Genomic DNA, 18106 nt, shown 5'->3' on the forward strand with positions numbered 1-18106 from the left:
CTTCTGAAAGACATGGTTCCAAACCACACCGATGAAATCCCACTAAAGTCCATGGAGACTACTCCTAACTAAAGTTGCATCGGATTGCATCTTTATGACAAAAGATTGCCAGACTTGGGATATTTCTATTTCAGCTGGACATTAAATGCCTTGGTCTTCTTTAAATTCAACTGAAGTTAATAGTAGGGCTACTATTATGAAGAACAAGATCTCCCCACCAGCCTCTGGCTTTCAACCCTGGTTGAGAAATTAATACAATCATCAATTCCAGTTCCTCTCCAGAACCTTGCATTTCCTATTTCTCAGTGTACCATGAACACAAGTCCCATGCTGAAAAATTGTGGGATTTGCTTTCTCAGGAGACTCAATGAAGTGAAATCATTTTCTAAGGAACCCTTGGCTCATCAGTTGAGGGTTCATCAATGAAAGGAAGTAGGTGAGGTAGCTTGGGGACCAATAATATTAGTCCTGACCACAAACAAGCAGTATATAATTTTTGTTAAATAAAATATGTAACAATTGAAATGTTGGGTGTATTTGTCAACATATTCTCTGTTCACAATGGATTGTGACGAGGCTCAAAGCTAGCCTTTTAATCTCCTTGTGGCCTGCCTGAAGCAGAGAGGAGAAAGGGGAGCATCTGAGCCTAAGACTCACCTAGGTTTCCCCCCCATCCTATCTGAATACAGCAATTTTATGGCAAACATAGAGTCAGATGTCAGTACAGAAGTTATGTTCTGGGGTAGATAGAAAATGTGAAAAGCTGGTGCAATAAGCCATTTCAAGTCAGCTTTCAACACTACCAAAAACCAAATAAGATTGCATCAAGAATCGCAAAGGGGTTAACTATTGAATCTCAGACACTGGCATTAACTATTTTTGAGTGTCAAATATAGATGTTCAATATTCAATTAATATATGAGCTCTGATGGTATATCGGGAGAATACTTGGCATTCAAGGTTAGAAAGGAAGCTTTTTGGACCAATTTAGTTTCAGCTCAGATTTTTAAAGTTATGCCTGCACTAAGTGTCCTGCAGGGTGTTTTATCACATGACACTTGCTGCTTCAGCTGCTGAAAGTATATATTGTTATCTGAAAAACTGGTGTGAGGTGCTCATCTTACATCACATAGTGGAGTGATTCATAGCCCCATGCCATGCATATCTTCATCAGCAGAGATAAAATACAACATATGGTGTGGTTATTATCAAAAACATTATCATGTTGACGGGACCAGCTGGCTATTCCATCACAGCAGCCAAATGCTTTCTTATTGGTTCATTGCAGATTGCCATTTAACACAGTGTGAAGGCTGCTCCAAATGAGAGAAATGGAAATCCACTTGAAGTCGGACAGCAAGCAGCATGGACTCTCTGTCCATAGATGACATGAGCCCGCCATGTAAACAGGAGTCACTGAACACATGCTAGCCAAACACATGTACACATCCAATCTGTGCATGTCTGCTCCCAGAAACTTACTACTAGGTAAGTGTGCTTAGAATTGCAGCCAAGATGCTTACAGCACTATGCAAAAAAGCCAAAGATTGTATATTGATATGGTGGGGAGAGAAATATGAGTTGTTGTTGTTGTTTATTGAATATATATACTGCCCTATACCTGGGGGTCATAGGGCAGTTCACAGAAAAAAATCAAGATAAAAAAACACAAAATACCTATAAAAAATAAGAAAACCCAATAGCCCCCACCCCACAAAAAACACATCTTAAAAGGGCATAGGGTGTAAATCGGATAAACCAAAGGCCTGTTTAAAAAGGAACATTTTTGCCTGGTGCCTAAATGTGTATAATGAAGGCGCCAGGCGAACTTCCCTGGGGAGAGCATTCCACAGATGGGGAGCCACTGCAGAGAAGGCCCGTTCTCGTGTTGCCACCCTCCAGACCTCTCAAGGAGGAGGCACATGAAGGATGGCCTCAGAAGATGATCTCAGGGTCTGGGCAGGTTCATATGGAAAGAGTCAGTCTTTGAGGTACTGCAGTCTTGAGCCATTTAAGGCTTTATAGGTCAAAACCAGCATTTTGAATAGGGCCTGGAAACTAACTGGTAGCCAGTGCAGTCAGACAAGGATCAGTGTAATATGCTCAAACTGTCTTCCTCCGGTGAGCAACCTGACCGCTGAATTCTGCACCAGCTGAAGTTTCTGAACTGTCTTCAGAAATAGCCCTACATATAACGCATGGCAGTAATCTAACCTTGAGGTTACCAGAGCATAGACAACAATAGTTAGGTTAAAGGTAAAGGTAAAGGTACCCCTGCCCGTACGGGCGAGTCTTGACAGACTCTGGGATTGTGCGCCCATCTCACTTAAGAGGCCAGGGGCCAGCGCTGTCCGAAGACACTTCCGGGTCATGTGGCCAGCGTGACATCGCTGCTCTGGCGAGCCAGAGCCGCACACGGAAACGCCGTTTACCTTCCCGCTGGTAAGCGGTCCCTATTTATCTACTTGCACCCGGAGGTGCTTTCGAACTGCTAGGTTGGCAGGCGCTGGGACCGAGCAGCGGGAGCGCACCCCGCCGCAGGGATTCAAACCGCCGACCTTTCGATCGGCAAGTCCTAGGCGCTGAGGCTTTAACCCACAGCGCCACCTGGTTATCCCTGTCCAAATAGGGGGGAGCTGGGCCACCAGCCGAAGCTGATGGAAGGCACTCCAGGCCACTAAGGCCACCTGAGCGACAGCAAAGGATCCACGAGGACCTCCAAGCTATGAACCTGCTCCTTCAGAGGAAGCGTAACCCCATCAAGAGCAGCGACCTCTTTGAAAGATGGACACAGGTGGGCCAATTAGACAAGAAGGTTTTGAATCAGAGGTTACTGCCATGCTTAATTGTTTTGCCTTTCACTTTTTCCAGATGACTTTCCATTTTTATACGTTGAGTGATAATCACTCGCTTCAGGCTACCCATAATACGACTCACCAGGACTGTGCGGTCATTTGAACCTAGAACTCTCTTAGCCATTGTGGTATTGCTGATTCACAACATGAAGGCACTTGTCACAAGCCTGTTTGGTTCCGTTCTTTCTGCAGGACAGATGCGGCCGTTTTGACATTATCAAAAGGAAGCAGCATGAATGAGCCTCTCCAGGACAAGAAACACAGCAAGGCAAAATCCAAATTGACCAGCCGGGTGCCACTTTAATGAAAGAATAACCAGATAAATGCACCCGCTTATTTTATTTGAAAGCCAGCCCGTTTCTGCCACAATGCTGTCATCCATGCATAGCTGTTCTTTTGATCAACAACATTACCTTCTTTTCCTCAGGGCCTCAAATTATGAACCTTTCAAAAGCAATACCATCACTTTGGAATGTGACGCAGAGAAAGCTGATCATAGCAGACTGACCGTAACGTTGATGGTCCTATGCAGAAAACAATTATCTGCTTTTCCATTGCAGTCTCCTGCAGAAAGGTATTGATATGTGATATGGTCTGATTAGTGTCTGTGATGCTGCTCATATAAAACTCATTCCCGGAAAGGCCAGGAGTCCAATGGCACTGTTAGGGCACTTACATGACTAAATGGAAATTTTAAAATCAAATTTTAAAAGGGAGCAGGCATGGTGTTTGTGTGTAAACTTACCATACTGGCCCAAATATAAGCCACACCTGAATATTACCCACCTTTAAAATTCAAGGCGGAGAGAGACAATAACCGAATGTAAGCCGCTCCCTTAAAATTCTGCAGGCACACACACACCTGTTCCGTTTTACCGCGTGTCTGTTTCAGCAGCGATTTCACAAAAGCCAATTTTTGTAAGGTCGCAAATTTTAGCCGTACTTTAACTTTTCAAGGTAGGAATTGGGGGGGGGGAGTGAGGCTTATATTCAGGCCAATACGGTAATTGGTTGCAGGGTTAGGGTCAGCAACTGGGCACCAGTCTAGCCCATATATCAGTATTACTTGCCCTCTCCAGTCATCATTTTAGAGCCTAACGGGGGTCATGCAGAGATGGTTGTCTGGGTCAACAGGGCTTGGTAAGTCCAGTCAACTTTCCTGGTGGGCGGCATTGCGGCCGGGCAGCTGGGAACCAACTGTGATCTGACAGAGGAGGCGGAGAGTTGACGTCCGTTTCTGAGTCATCCTGGCCACATCAGTTAGTTTTCTGAACCCAGTCTGGAACATTTCTTTATTGTTGAAAAGTCATATTGAGCTACAAATGTGGGACATATCTTCTCTTCCTAAACCACCCCCCCAAAAAAAAAAAATATTTGCACTTGGTTGTTACCCTGCAGCTGCCCAAAACATGCTTCAAAATCCCAGGAAATGTTTTTTGGAGCCTTCTGAAATTTGCTTTCAGCCTTTGATGCATAATGTACCATCACTGCAATTTTGGCACTGAAGTACTGTACATAAGAACAAGATCAGAACGAGGACTGTTTGTCGTAGGGGGGAAATGAATGACGCTGCACCTGGCAAATCAATGCATCTTCTCTTCACATGCAAATCTGGCTCAAAGAATCCAGTATTTGCATGAGATTTTTGTTTGTTTCTTCAGTATCGGGATCTTCTCTTTTGCTAAATGCATTTTATACACAGCTGTAGTTGAACATTCAGAAGCATCTTTTTTGCATTGGAAGAGAAGCCTCTATAGCCCAAAGGAACACTTACCTCCCATTGCAAATATTGGCTTCAGAGGGGACTGTTTTCACCAGGACCATAGCAGGAGAATAGGTGAACTTTCCCTTCCACCTTGAACTCCCTTGAATTCCTGCTATGATTCAGGCCCACCAGTGACTGATATCTCTTTTCTTTTTTTTAACATTACAAACCTCATGCCTAATTTGGCCCAGAATAATTAGTGTCATATACTGGGAATTAGAATTTGCATTTGAAGGATAGTATCCCTCCTCTCCAGCTTAATTTCTTTTTGCTGATATCGTTGCCATAATTTAGTCCTCTCAGCTTTAGATGGTTGATCTTGGCCTCAGAAGAGCAGTTTCAATACAAGAGGCAAGAAATTACTCCCAATAAGCAAAGAGCCCTATGTGAGATTTCTGGATGGCGTAAAAACATTAGTTGCAAGTTATTGACCAAGGCAATATTAAGTTTTTAAAGGAGAAAATGGAAAGTCCTATAACTAAAGTATCACGACCTATGGCAGCCACACACACTTTCCCTTTGTTCCATGGTCATATCTGACCAAAGAGATTTTTTTAGTTTTTTAAAAGGTTTTCAAGGCACTCCAAAAATCAACAGTGATGAAAGTACATACCATGATCGGCGATGACTCTTTCGACTTTTAGAACAGAAGAGCCCTGCTGGATCAGACCAAAGGCCCATCTATAATAATAATAAATTTATACCCCACCCATCTGGCTGGGTTTCCCCTGCCACTCTCGGCAGCTCCCAACAGAATATTAGAAGCACGATAAAACATCAAACATTACAAACTTCCCTAAACAGGGCTGCCTTCAGATGTCTTCTAAAAGTTAGATGATGGTTTATTTCCTTGATGTCTGATGGGAGGACATTCCACAGGGCAGGTGCCACTACCAAGAAGGCCCTTTGCTTGGTTCCCTGTAACCTCACTTCTCACAGGGAGGGAACCACCAAAAGGCCCTCAGTGATTTAGACCACAGCACCACAAACTCCCCTTTGGCTGACTGTATGAGTGTGTGAAAAATCACCTTCTCCCCACCCACAGAGAAAAAGATGTTGGGAAGATGGGAAAACCTTATCTTTTCTCCTGCAGGTTAAAACAGTGTGGATTATTTGGAGTGGGGAAAGGAACCATGGAGAAAGGGGAGAGCAGGCTTTCTTGGTCTGTACAGCCCACCAACCCAATTGGCAGCCTCCTCAGACTTCATGTTCAGGCAATCTAAAATGGTGCCACCAGCAGTAATGGCAAGAGTTATGGGGACCGTGGTGGAATCCGAGAACAGCTTCCACTGCATAGCAAAGCTGGAAGAAGCTACAAAATGGTGAACTTGCTTCATGGAACGACCACACCCTGGCACAGGTAATACTTGCAAGGACGCAAGTATTTCCACTGCAGATCAAGAAGTTATTTACTGGTTTCTCTTGGGAATCATAGGGTCAGAGCTGCCTAAATTGTATAAAAACTTATTCGTGTATGCTACTACAGTGGCAATAATGTTACTGACCCCAAAATGGAAAGAAGCAGAAGTCCCAGCAAAGGAAGAATGGATACAAAAACTTATGGATTATGCAGAAATGGCGAAGAATGAGAAATCAAGATAGCAGGAAGTCCAATGAAGCGAAGAAAGTATGATTATTGTATGTTATTTTGTTTGTTTGTTTTTCTATTGTATTAAGAAAATCTTTAATAAATATCTTATAAAAAAAGAAATCAAGATAGCAAACTTTTTATAAAAGAGTAGAAATATTTAAAGAATATAAATAAATGAGTAAATTAAGTGAATTTGAATATTCAGAAGGTATTAAAAATATATTTAAGTAACTGCAGAAAGGGGGAAGGAAGTCAAGTTTTAAAATGTCAAAATGATTGTAAAATCAATGAAATGTATATCTCTGAAAAGTATAAATATTTTTTTAAAATAATAAGAAGAAGGCATTGCTGGTTTGTTTGTTCAGTTTATATTGCACCCTTCTTCCCAAAGGAGAAACTATATTCTCAGTGTCTACTTTTTTTAAAAAAAGATTAAACTTTGACAAGGAATGTAAGAAAATTAATGCTAATGAAAGTCAAAACTTAGACATTTAATCACATCTGGCTGTGTTTAATCTGCTCCAGGAGCATTAAAAAAAATAATAATGCACACACCCATGGGTCCCAAAGGAGCCTAGCTGAAGGTATTTCAGAACAAATGGCTTTTATCTTTGAGAAGAACTTGAAGTCTCCTGATGTCCCAAGAAAGGGAATATCACCATGTCACTTTTTATAGGTCAAAGGGTGCTGCACATGTATACTTGTGATATGACTGCTGTGATTTTTCGAAAAGAAATCAGTTGAGGGAGAGTGAAATGTTAAGAAAACGTTTTCTTCAAATTTGCCTTCCAAGTCAACATGGGAGAAGGTACATTTTGGATAATATACAGAGGCTCTAAAGCAATTCATCTCAAGGCAACCAAGCGGTGATTAAAGCAGTATCCTCAAGCTGATAACATTCTCCAGAAATTGGGACTTTTACTAAGGAAATGGTACACAAAGGTTGGCTCCGTGGGGAATGGAACACATACCTGGAATCAAAAAGAGAATTGTACAAATTAATTTCTGAGAATAATCAGCAGCAGGCGCAACGGTGATGTGGTTTGCTGAACTTTGAAATCATGGAGATGAGTCATTTTATTTGTACACCAGTGGCACGGACCTCAGCTCCTTTTATTATTATTACTATGCTTTTCAACAGGCTCAAACGTTTCCATCAATAGTGCCCTAGAGGAGAATGAAGACTCTTAATTCCTGGAAGGATATTAAGGGTAGGGCATTTAATTTATTGCATTTGGCAGCTGCTCTCACACAGAGGGAAAGAACTTTGTAGCTTAGTCTCTTTGTATTTTGAAATCTTAAACTCCCAGGAAAGGTTCCAAAACATATAGCCTTGGGGGTGAAGGAGTACTTATTTTTCTTTCTCTTATTCTTGGTTGATTGTCTGCCTTTCCTAGACGAAACAACACAGCTCCACTCTTCCTGAAATCGAGCTTCAGCCCAATTTCTGATAAAAGCTGGGCCACAGGAGATAAGCCACTCTCTCAATAACTATGACTTCTTGCCGCTGCTTCAAAAGCTGACCTATCAAGGCCCATTTCACTCAGCAGATGCATATTGGTGATGCTCTGTAGAAGTGAATGGCATTCAGGAGAAATGATTTTGAGGAGATATGGAGGGTGTTTGTAGAATGTGTACTGTTATGACAGAAAGAGGTCAAACCATTGCGAGAGGTGTTGAAATTTTGGGAGGTTGGATAGTTAGAATGGAATAAAAAATAGTGGGTTTTTTTGGGGGGGTTGCTATTGGGTTGTTGTTTTTATTTTTATTATGTACTTTTTGGTTTTATATCTTGATTTTATTCTGTGACCCGCCCTGAGACCCCCAGGTATAGGGCGGTATATAAATTCAATTTTAAAAAAGAAAGAAAAAATTGAATAAAAATGGTCTCGGGGTGGAATGCACATTTTAGTCTTATTTATTTATTATTATTACTTTATCAGGGACGCAGGTGGTGCTGTGGGTTAAACCACAGAGCCTAGGACTTGCCGATCAGAAGGTCAGCAGTTTGAATCCCTGCGATGGGTGAGCTCCCGTTGCTCTGTCCCTGCTCCTGCCAACCTAGCAGTTATTTACTTATTTAGATTATTGTACCTGGACCACTCGCAAGAATGCAAATTGGTTTCTCACGAAAACAGTGGCTTAAAAGGCAACAAAATCTCAGCAAAACCGACCCATTTTAGCAAAACGACTGCTTTTCTTCACAGCAAAAGCAACAAACAAAAAACCAGTTATCTTAAAATGCAAGCAATCGTTTCATGTGACACAGAGTGGTTTGCTTTGGGAAGTTGCTTGCCGGGGAACCATGCGAAAGGCACATTTCCCTTGCTTGGCCTCAAGAAATTGCCACAACTCATGCATTTTCATTCCTTTGACACGTTTCAGTCATTTTTCTTCATTTTCAGATATTTAATTGATTCCAGATGGAGTTTCCTACAAATATCCTCTCTGTCCAATTTTATCTCCCGGGCCTGACAAGCTCTCCATGCCTTCCTTTTCTTTTTAATGGAGGTATGCTGAAAGAGGGAGGTATGCTGAAATGCTCTACCATTTGATTACCAAACAATTCAATATTGCCAAACATTTGCTTGGTTGGGTTGTACAAAATGGTGTTCCAGCCCCCAGTGGAATGTGGCTGAATAAATACAGTATGCACCATACATTTAAACACACCCCCCCCAAAAAAGAACAACACAGCTGGAAAGAGATCTGATGGAATGGAATGTAAAAGTGTCGCCTAAGATATTGTTGGAATGGGAGACAAGGGATGAGCAAGTAAAATCCTCAGTTATACATTGGGCAATAGATCTTGGTCATAATATATATATGGAAGCATGGGAATGATTGTGGGATATGGATCTAAAATTTACAGCATGTTATGGTCTAAGAAAATTATATGAAAATGTTATCTCAATGGTACCTAACACCGAGTAAATTGGCAAAAACGTATAAATCCAAGTCAAATAAGTGTTGGAAATGTAAAGAGAAAGAAGGTTCTTTTGCTCATATGTGGTGGTCTTGTAGTAAGGTTAAAGCTTACTGGGAAATGATATATAATGAATTGAAAAAAAGATGTTTAAAATAACCTTTGTAAAAAACAAACAAACCCTGAAATTTGGACTTGAAACAATCCCGTGAGTAGAATGAAATTTGGATTCTAAAAATTCTTTATCCTTGAATTCGGTACGACTGGGGGATGTTCTAAAGGGAAGTCCGCACCCCCTCTTCTACAGAAAGATTTAACGCAAAGATCGGAGAACTAAGGTGGAGAGATTTCTTTTGTGGTGTGAGTTAAAAGACATTAATTCCTCGAATTTGACAGAAGAAGATTTGTGCTGGAGAGTAAGAGTTGAGTTTTGGAAGTTTTTGTCTAACCCCCCCCCCCCCCTGGACCCGGGAGTGCCTTGTGTGTGAGCTGGAGGAAAAGGAACAAGGAGTTTGACAGCTGTCAAAAGAGCTGTCAAACGGGCAGTTAAAGTCAAGAACCTCACTGTTTAACGTCTCTCTGGACTAAATTTGCTAAATTTGAACTAAACTGTTTGGGAATAAAGAAGTTATATTCAACAAAGTATCAGATTGTTGGGAAAAGGATTACTAAGTAGCTAAAATCCCCCTAGAGGAAACTTTGAAACATTGCAATGGCTGCGGATGGAAAACTACAGGCAGAGATAGAAAGAATGTTCTTTCTTGTGGGAATACTGCAGGAGCAGAGTTTGGCTATGAACAAACAACTGATAACCTTGAACTCTAAACTAAGCAACTCTGCTGAAAGCATAAAGGATTTGACTGAAACAGAAGCCGCAGATGAACAGGAAGAGACATCTTTGGAACTGGGGGAGAGAGAAGAAGGAGCCATGAAAGTACAGGAGAGTACCAACCCCAAGCCTACACTGTCAGAGCATAAAAAAGATGACTTTGGGAGCACCAATCGGCGAAAGACCCGAAAGAGGAAAGAGGAAGCCCCTGGAACACTTGGAATACTGGAACTGAAAAGAAGCAAGAAATATGATTGGGGCCTACTCTTTGTGTATGGGAAATCAGTGGACATTTTGCAGCAGTTGCTACCAAGTTTCTTGGATGGCAGAAAATTTGATGAGACTGTGTTAGAGCTCCTTCGAGACCTGAGGATCAACAAAGAGGGCTACCAACAAAATCGGCAGAGAGAGACTGACAGAGATTTGAAGGCCTCTGATGTGAGGAATCCAGGCTAGGAACTGTTTTATGGACTTTCAGTTGGGAAGGGACAGAAACCGGAGCAGGGAGGGGAGGGAGAATAGAATAGAATAGAATTATAAAAATTTTATGATTTTTTGTTTGTCTATTATGATTTATATTTAGTATATGAAAGGGAATTCGTGGAAGAGAATTTGGGTCGACCTTAGAAAAGAATCTAATAGTTATAAGAAAATTGGATATGTAAGATTTTGCCAAGTAATAAGAATTAATTTTTAAAATAACAGGTGAAAGATGAGAGATAAGAATTTGCTGAGCTAATTGTTGAAATTGGGATGTATGAAGGGAGGGTGGGGGGAAGTCAAGGAGGGGGGTTAAGAAAGTTATGAATTTATATGTGTTTTGTTTTTGGATTATCTTGGCGTGTAAAATGTGAAAACCTAATAAAAATTATTTTTAAAAAAATATAATGAATTGAAAAAAAGATGTTTAAAATAACCTTTGTAAAAAAACAAACAAACCAGAAGGCTTCTTTTTGGAAATTATAGGGACAGAACTACCCAAACTGTATAAAAAATTATTCATGTATGTGACTACAGCGGCAAGAATGTGACGTGCTCAAAAATGGAAAGAAGAAGAATTCCTGGAGAAAGAAGAATGGATACAAAAAGTTATGGAATATGCAAAAATACAAGTCTGTTTTACTTTTGTGGGGGTCTTAATGGAAGTAATATTGTAGAGTTAATGAGTGCTGGGTTGTACTTTTTCTGCATTTTCATTATTTATATTTTTCTCTCAGACCCTCAGGGGTAAGATGAACATATCTCAATTAGACCACAGTTCTTTTCTGAGAGCTCTCGGGCTACACCCATGAAGCTTCTGCTATCACAGTGTTACAGTGACAACAGAAATTGCAACTGGCAGACATTGACCTGCTGCAGTTCTCTTGTGGAATTCCAAAAATCTTGTCTAAAAGGTAGTTTTTAGAAGAAGGCAGGGAAGACGGGCTTTCCTGCGAGGCATCATTTGGGTTGGGGATGAGGAATGGGATCCAGTCAGGGGATTGGTTCCTTATGAGGAATGGGATCCAGTCAGGGGATTGGTTCATATATATATATATATATATATATATATATATATATATATATATATATATATATATATTTGCTTTTTTTATTAAATTTATTAAATTTATTTATTAATTTATTAAATTTATTAAATTTATTAAATTTATTAAATTTATTAAATTTATTAAATTTATTAAATTTTCTGTTTTACAATTTCAAATAAACATTTTACATACTTAAAATATCAACGACTTCCCTTCTTCTCTTTCCATGGTTCATTTTGCATATCTTATATCCCTGCATATTTTACACAAACTATACTGTCAGGGAACTGACATCTAAAGCGCCGCAGGTGCAAAGGCTCCCTGAGGTTGAGAGAGCAGTAGCAGCGGAAGAGGGAACCAGTAGAGGGCGAGCAAGAACTCCAAGGGAAAGTGAGTCGGAGGGATGGCTCAGAGACGCTTCAAGCGAAACCAGTGGGGAGGTCTCAGGACCTCCTATAGGGACACCCACACCTCGACAGAAACTGTCACGCCGAGAGGCCAGACGACGTGTTTCCGTTAAGGAGCTTTTATGTTGGAAACGTTTCCGAAAGCAGCCACTTTCGGATTCTACTAGTGATTGACGCAGCCATGCTGGAGGGGCTCCGTCACAGGCAGAGGTTTGAAAACCTGATCAAACTCTGAGGGACTTGCATTTTACGCACAAGCAGCTCATCGTCCCATCACAGCAATCCGAAAGTCACCGAAAGCCAGCTTGTGCAGAGAGAAGCATCATGAGCAACCCAGCCGGAACCGGGGGTGCAGGAGCAGCTGGAGGGGGTCCAAGCCTGGAAGAAAGGTACAGAGCGTTGGAGATCCAGTTGGCGCTGCAAACGGCGAGGCTTGAGGAGAGGAGGGCTCAGGATGCAGAAAAGGGAAAGGAGAAAACCACCCCGCTCGCCAGAAAGGTACCAGGATTGGTGCAGAAATTCGGGGGGGATCCCAGGAACTATCATGCCTTTAGAACAGAGATGCAATACGCTCTAAACTTGCAGTTTGATGACTTCCCCGACGAGGAATCGCGAGTGGCGTATGTGATTGGCCATCTCGAATCCGGGGCGAAAGATTGGGTTAGACCCCTGATGGCAGCGAATAATGAGATCTTAAAGGACACGAGGAAGTTTTTTCGTGCCATGGACCTGATGTTTTCCAGCGATATTGAGCAGGGGGTGGTGCGAAGGCAGTTAATGGCTTGCCAGCAAGGAAGCAGATCTGTCCGTGAGTACTGGACTGAATTTACTATGCTGATTCATAAATTGGGGTGGGACCTATCGGCGGAGCCCATCCAAATGCTTTTCGAAGAGGGGCTTTCTTCAACCGTCAAAGATGAGCTTTCCCGGGGGCCCAGGGCGGAGTCTATGGACCAATTAACCAAATCTGCGCTGGCCATAGGAGCGCGCCAGGAGGCGAGGGCTTTGGAAAGGCGGGAAGGGAAAGGAGACCGTTGGAGGGAGTTCCGCATTCCAGACATTCCAGAGCCATCTTTCCCGCCGGCAGAGCCGATGGAAGTTGGAACAGCGCGGGCGCGCGCAGTTTCAAATCCCAGTGAAGGGCGGAAGAAGGAGGGAAAGAGCGCCAAGAGATGTTATCTCTGCCAACAGCCAGGGCACTTTGCCAGAGTCTGCCCACAAAGAAAGGAATGGCAAGGGATGGCAGGAGCTGTTGGGGGAAAGGAAGAGGAAAGCAAGGAGCAAGTAAAAGCCAACGCCTGGCTGCCACCGTCGGGGCACAGCAGCCAGGCCAAAGAGCAATGAAAGTGCCCATGCCAGAACCTCCCAGACCTGCTTTAGTGATAGAGGTGTTACTAGAACTGCCAAACGGACACCCACTAAAGGTCAAGGCGCTTTTGGATTCAGGCAGCTCCTGTAATTTCATGAGTAAGGAGTTTGCAGCTGAGCACCAGATACAGACCATCCCTTTAAGTAACCCCTTGCAGGTGACTACGATTGACGGCAGAGAGCTGTTGGGGGGAGAAGTTAGCCAACAGACTGTCCCGATGATAATGAGAGTGGCAAGGCACACCGAACAGATAGCGTTTAATGTGGCCATCCTGGGAGGAGCGCCCATCATTTTGGGGATGAGCTGGCTGGCGCTACACGATCCGCTAGTGGGCTGGCATCAGAGGGTGGTCTCCTTTGGGTCAGCGCATTGCCTAGAACACTGCAAGGAGGGGAAGGTCTCGGGAGGAGACAGAGTCACCCTAGCGGGGATGGAAGTGATGGGCAAAGGGAAGGTGCCCCCGCAATACGCAGATCTGAGCAACGTATTCAGCGAAAGGGAAGCAGACAAACTGCCACCGCATAGACCCTTTGACTGTCAAATCAACCTACTCCCAGGGGCCCAACTCCCAGTAGGCAAGCTGTACGCCATGTCAGACAGGGAGATGCAGGAGCTGAGGGAGTTCATTGACAAAAACTTGAAGCGAGGTTTCATCAGAGAGTCCCGAGCGGTGGGGGGCAGCCCAGTGTTTTTTGTGGACAAAAAGAACACAGACAAACCGAGACTGGTGTGTGACTTCAGGGCCCTCAATGCAGTGTCGGAGCCCCTGGCTTTCCCTATGCCCCGAATTGACGACATTTTGACCAGAGTAAGGAAGGGAAAGATTTTTACAAAACTGGACCTGCGGGGGGCGTACAATCTGATACGCATAAGGAAGGGAGATGAATGGAAGACCACCATGTTTACCCCTTTGGGAGCCTTTGAATACCTCGTTATGCCCTTCGGTCTACAAGGGGGCTCCGCCTGTTTTCAAGCTTTTATAAACCACGTTCTGGGACCTTTGCTCTACAAGAACTGTGTGGCCTTTTTAGACGACGTGTTGGTGTATTCGGAAGATGAGGAACAGCATGTGAGGGACGTTCGAGAAGTGTTGGGCAGGCTGCAAGCCAACCAGCTGTGGGTGAAACTGGAGAAGTGCCAGTTTCATACCCAGGAGGTGGAATTCCTGGGGTACCGCTTGTCAGACAAGGGATTGGCCATGGATCCAGGCAAGGTTCAAGCGGTACTGGAATGGAAGACACCGAAGACCAAGAAGGACGTGCAAAGATTCTTGGGGTTTGGGAACTTTTATCGGAAGTTCATCAAGAACTTTGCCCACTTGACGGCGCCCATCACCGACTGCCTCAGCAGCAAGAAGAAAATTGTTTGGACGGTGGAGGCGGATCGAGCCTTTGAAGAACTGAAAAGGGCTTTCGCCTCGGAAGAACAACTTCTGCATGTGGATTTACAAAAACCCATGAGAGTGGAAACAGATGCATCCGACCGGGCTATAGGGGCGGTCCTTCTTCAACCGGGGAGGAGTGCGTCGGAGTGGAGACCGTGTGCATGCTTCTCGCGGAAACTGAATAAGTCCGAGAGGAATTACACGGTGTATGACAGGGAACTACTTGCCATTCACGAAGCATTCCGGAGGTGGAGACATTTATTAATTGGGGCACAACACAAGGTGCAAGTGTGCACCGACCACAAAAATTTAGAGTATTGGAGAACAGCTCGAGTGCTCAACCAACGACAAGTGAGATGGGCACAGGAATTCTCCAAATTTAACTTTGAGATTTGTTATGTGCCAGGCCCAGAAAACGTCAGGGCGGATGCGCTCTCACGCAAACCAGAATATTGGGAAGGGGAGGAGGTGATCGAAGAGAGACATGTCATCCCGGAGGACCGCTGGGTGTGTGGGGCGGCGCTGGTGGGGCAACGGGAACTGGTGGAGGAAACGGAAAATGATGAATATGCCCAGGATAAGCTCAGAGGTCTCAGGGGGGAGGGCGAGAGCCCCGGAGGTTTTGAGGAAAGAAATGGGGCATTGTATTACAAAGGGGCACTGTATATACCCGAAGGTGAATTGAGGGGGAGAGTACTCAAGCAGTTGCATGATAGCCCCACGGCGGGACATTTTGGGCAACACAAAACCATGTGGTTGGTTACCAGGGAATTTTGGTGGCCTAAGGTGAGGGAAGATGTAAGGGAGTATGTAAGAGGGTGTGACCAATGTCAGCGAGCCAAAGGGGAAAGAAGGGCGCCGGCAGGGTTATTAGAACCTTTACCCACACCAGAACGGCCTTGGGAAGCGATATCAATAGATTTTATGACGGATCTGCCAAGGTCCAAGGGGAAAACAGCCATCATGGTAGTAGTAGACCTGTTAACTAAGATGTGCCATTTTGTAGCATGCTCACATGCAGTCACAGCGGAAGAAACGGCGAAGTTGTTTGTGGAACATATCTTTAGGTTGCACGGGGCTCCCTCGAGGGTGATCTCAGATCGAGGCAAACAATTTACTTCCAGGTTCTGGAGGAAGCTCATGAGCTTGCTACACGTGGAAGTTAATTTTTCAACTGCCCGGCACCCTGAAACCAACGGGCAGGCGGAAAGGGCAAATGGCATTCTTCAACAATATCTTAGGTGTTATGTCAATGACAGAGAGAACGATTGGGTCGAAAAGTTGGCGTTGGCAGAATTTGCCTACAATAATGCGGAGAATGTGTCCACAGGGATGAGTCCCTTTTTGGCTAATTACGGGTGTCACCCCAGGGCATTTCCAGGGGAAGGAGGGGAGAGATGGAGCGTTCCAGCGGCTGAACATTTTGTAGAAGAGATGGAAGCCATCCATCAGCAGCTCCAGCTCAACTTAGAAAGGGCCAAGGCACAATATAAGAAGCAGGCAGACAAGAACAGAAGGGAAGGTGAAACCATAAGGGTGGGGGATCAAGTGTGGTTGTCAACCCAAGGGTTGCCGTTCAAAGGGGGTTGTAAGAAACTGAGGCCCAGAAGATTGGGACCCTTTGAGGTGATTCAGCAGGTCAACCCGGTAGCTTTCAAACTCCGATTACCCAACCACATGAAATTGCACCCAGTGTTCCACAGGTCGTTACTGTCACCATACGGGGGGGACGTGAAGGGGAGCACGTCAGGGGACCAGCCTTGGAAGAGAGGGAACGCCGCAACCATGTAGCGGAAATCCTCGATTCCAGGTGGAAGGGTAATCAGGTGGAGTATTTGGTGGCGTGGGAAGGGGAACCGGAGTCAGAAAACACCTGGGTAAGTGCAGAGGAAGTCAATGACGAGGTTTTAACAGAAACGTTCCACCAAAGGTTCCCGAGGAAACCTCAGCCTATAGCAAGGTTTAGGAGGGAGTATTTCGGCACCACCGATGAGGAAGAGGAAATGGAAGGGTTCGCGGAGTCGGAGTTGGAAGATGGAGTGGACTCTGATGACGAAGAGTACCTAGAGAGTAGGAACAGCAACAAGTGGAAGGAAGTGTTCGCGACGTCGGAAGATGAGGGAGGTTCTTTCAGGGGTTTTACCTCCTCACCGCCAGTAGGAGAGGAGACGGGAGGGGGTGAAGGGGGCCCTGGAGGGGAGGTGGATGTCAGGGAACTGACATCTAAAGCGCCGCAGGTGCAAAGGCTCCCTGAGGTTGAGAGAGCAGTAGCAGCGGAAGAGGGAACCAGTAGAGGGCGAGCAAGAACTCCAAGGGAAAGTGAGTCGGAGGGATGGCTCAGAGACGCTTCAAGCGAAACCAGTGGGGAGGTCTCAGGACCTCCTATAGGGACACCCACACCTCGACGGAAACTGTCACGCCGAGAGGCCAGACGACGTGTTTCCGTTAAGGAGCTTTTATGTTGGAAACGTTTCCGAAAGCAGCCACTTTTGGATTCTACTAGTGATTGACGCAGCCATGCTGGAGGGGCTCCGTCACAGGCAGAGGTTTGAAAACCTGATCAAACTCTGAGGGACTTGCATTTTACGCACAAGCAGCTCATCGTCCCATCACATATACCAATCGGTTTTCCATTATTACATCCGTCAAAATTATTTACACTGTTGAATTCATCTTAATGCTGCCAGGGTTTTCAGCTGTGCACAATTATTTTCCATATACTCAACAAATGTTTTCCAATCTTCTTTAGACGTATGTTCTTCTTGTTCTAGATGTTAAGTCTGCAAGTTGTACATATTCCGTCAACTTAAGTTGCCAATCGTCTTTTGTTGGGACCTCGGTCATTTTCCATTTGGGGGCTAACAAAACACAGGCCACAGTTGTTGTATACATAAATAACCTTTTCTGACACCTGGGAATTTAATTCTGATTTATCCCCAACAGAAAAGACTCTGGTTTGGGGTTGGGGAGGGGCTGTTTCCTTATCTTCCCCCATGCCACAAGTTTGATCTCCCAATGATGTCTGGGGACCTATTTTCGCACAGTGTGTAGGCATCTGTGATCCTTGGCCGGTGTAAAGTTTGTGAAAATTAAGCTCTCTCTGGTGTTTTTCTTACTTTGCCTCTCCCTCACTTTCAACCACAATGTTAGTGTAGGAATTATTGCTGTAGCCTTACAGCCCTCTGGTGGTGCTCAACAGGCATGATTTTTCATTTAGATACTAGATATATATCTCAATCCGACCAATCAACTCTTTAGTCAGTGCAGTCTGCCCATATTGAGGACAAGTCCAAAGGACATCTGAAATGGAAATTGTACAACACAAGCACATATTGTGATTGAATCTGCATGGGAAAAGATGGAAGATGCCATCACTGCACACCCCCCCCTTCATTGACACCAGTTCATCTCTTCCTCTCTTGTTACCTTCCTTTGTTGTTGTTGTTGTTCA

The sequence above is a fragment of the Podarcis melisellensis genome (assembly GCF_964234715.1).
Source record: "Podarcis melisellensis genome assembly, chromosome: 3".
Lineage (NCBI taxonomy): Eukaryota > Metazoa > Chordata > Lepidosauria > Squamata > Lacertidae > Podarcis > Podarcis melisellensis.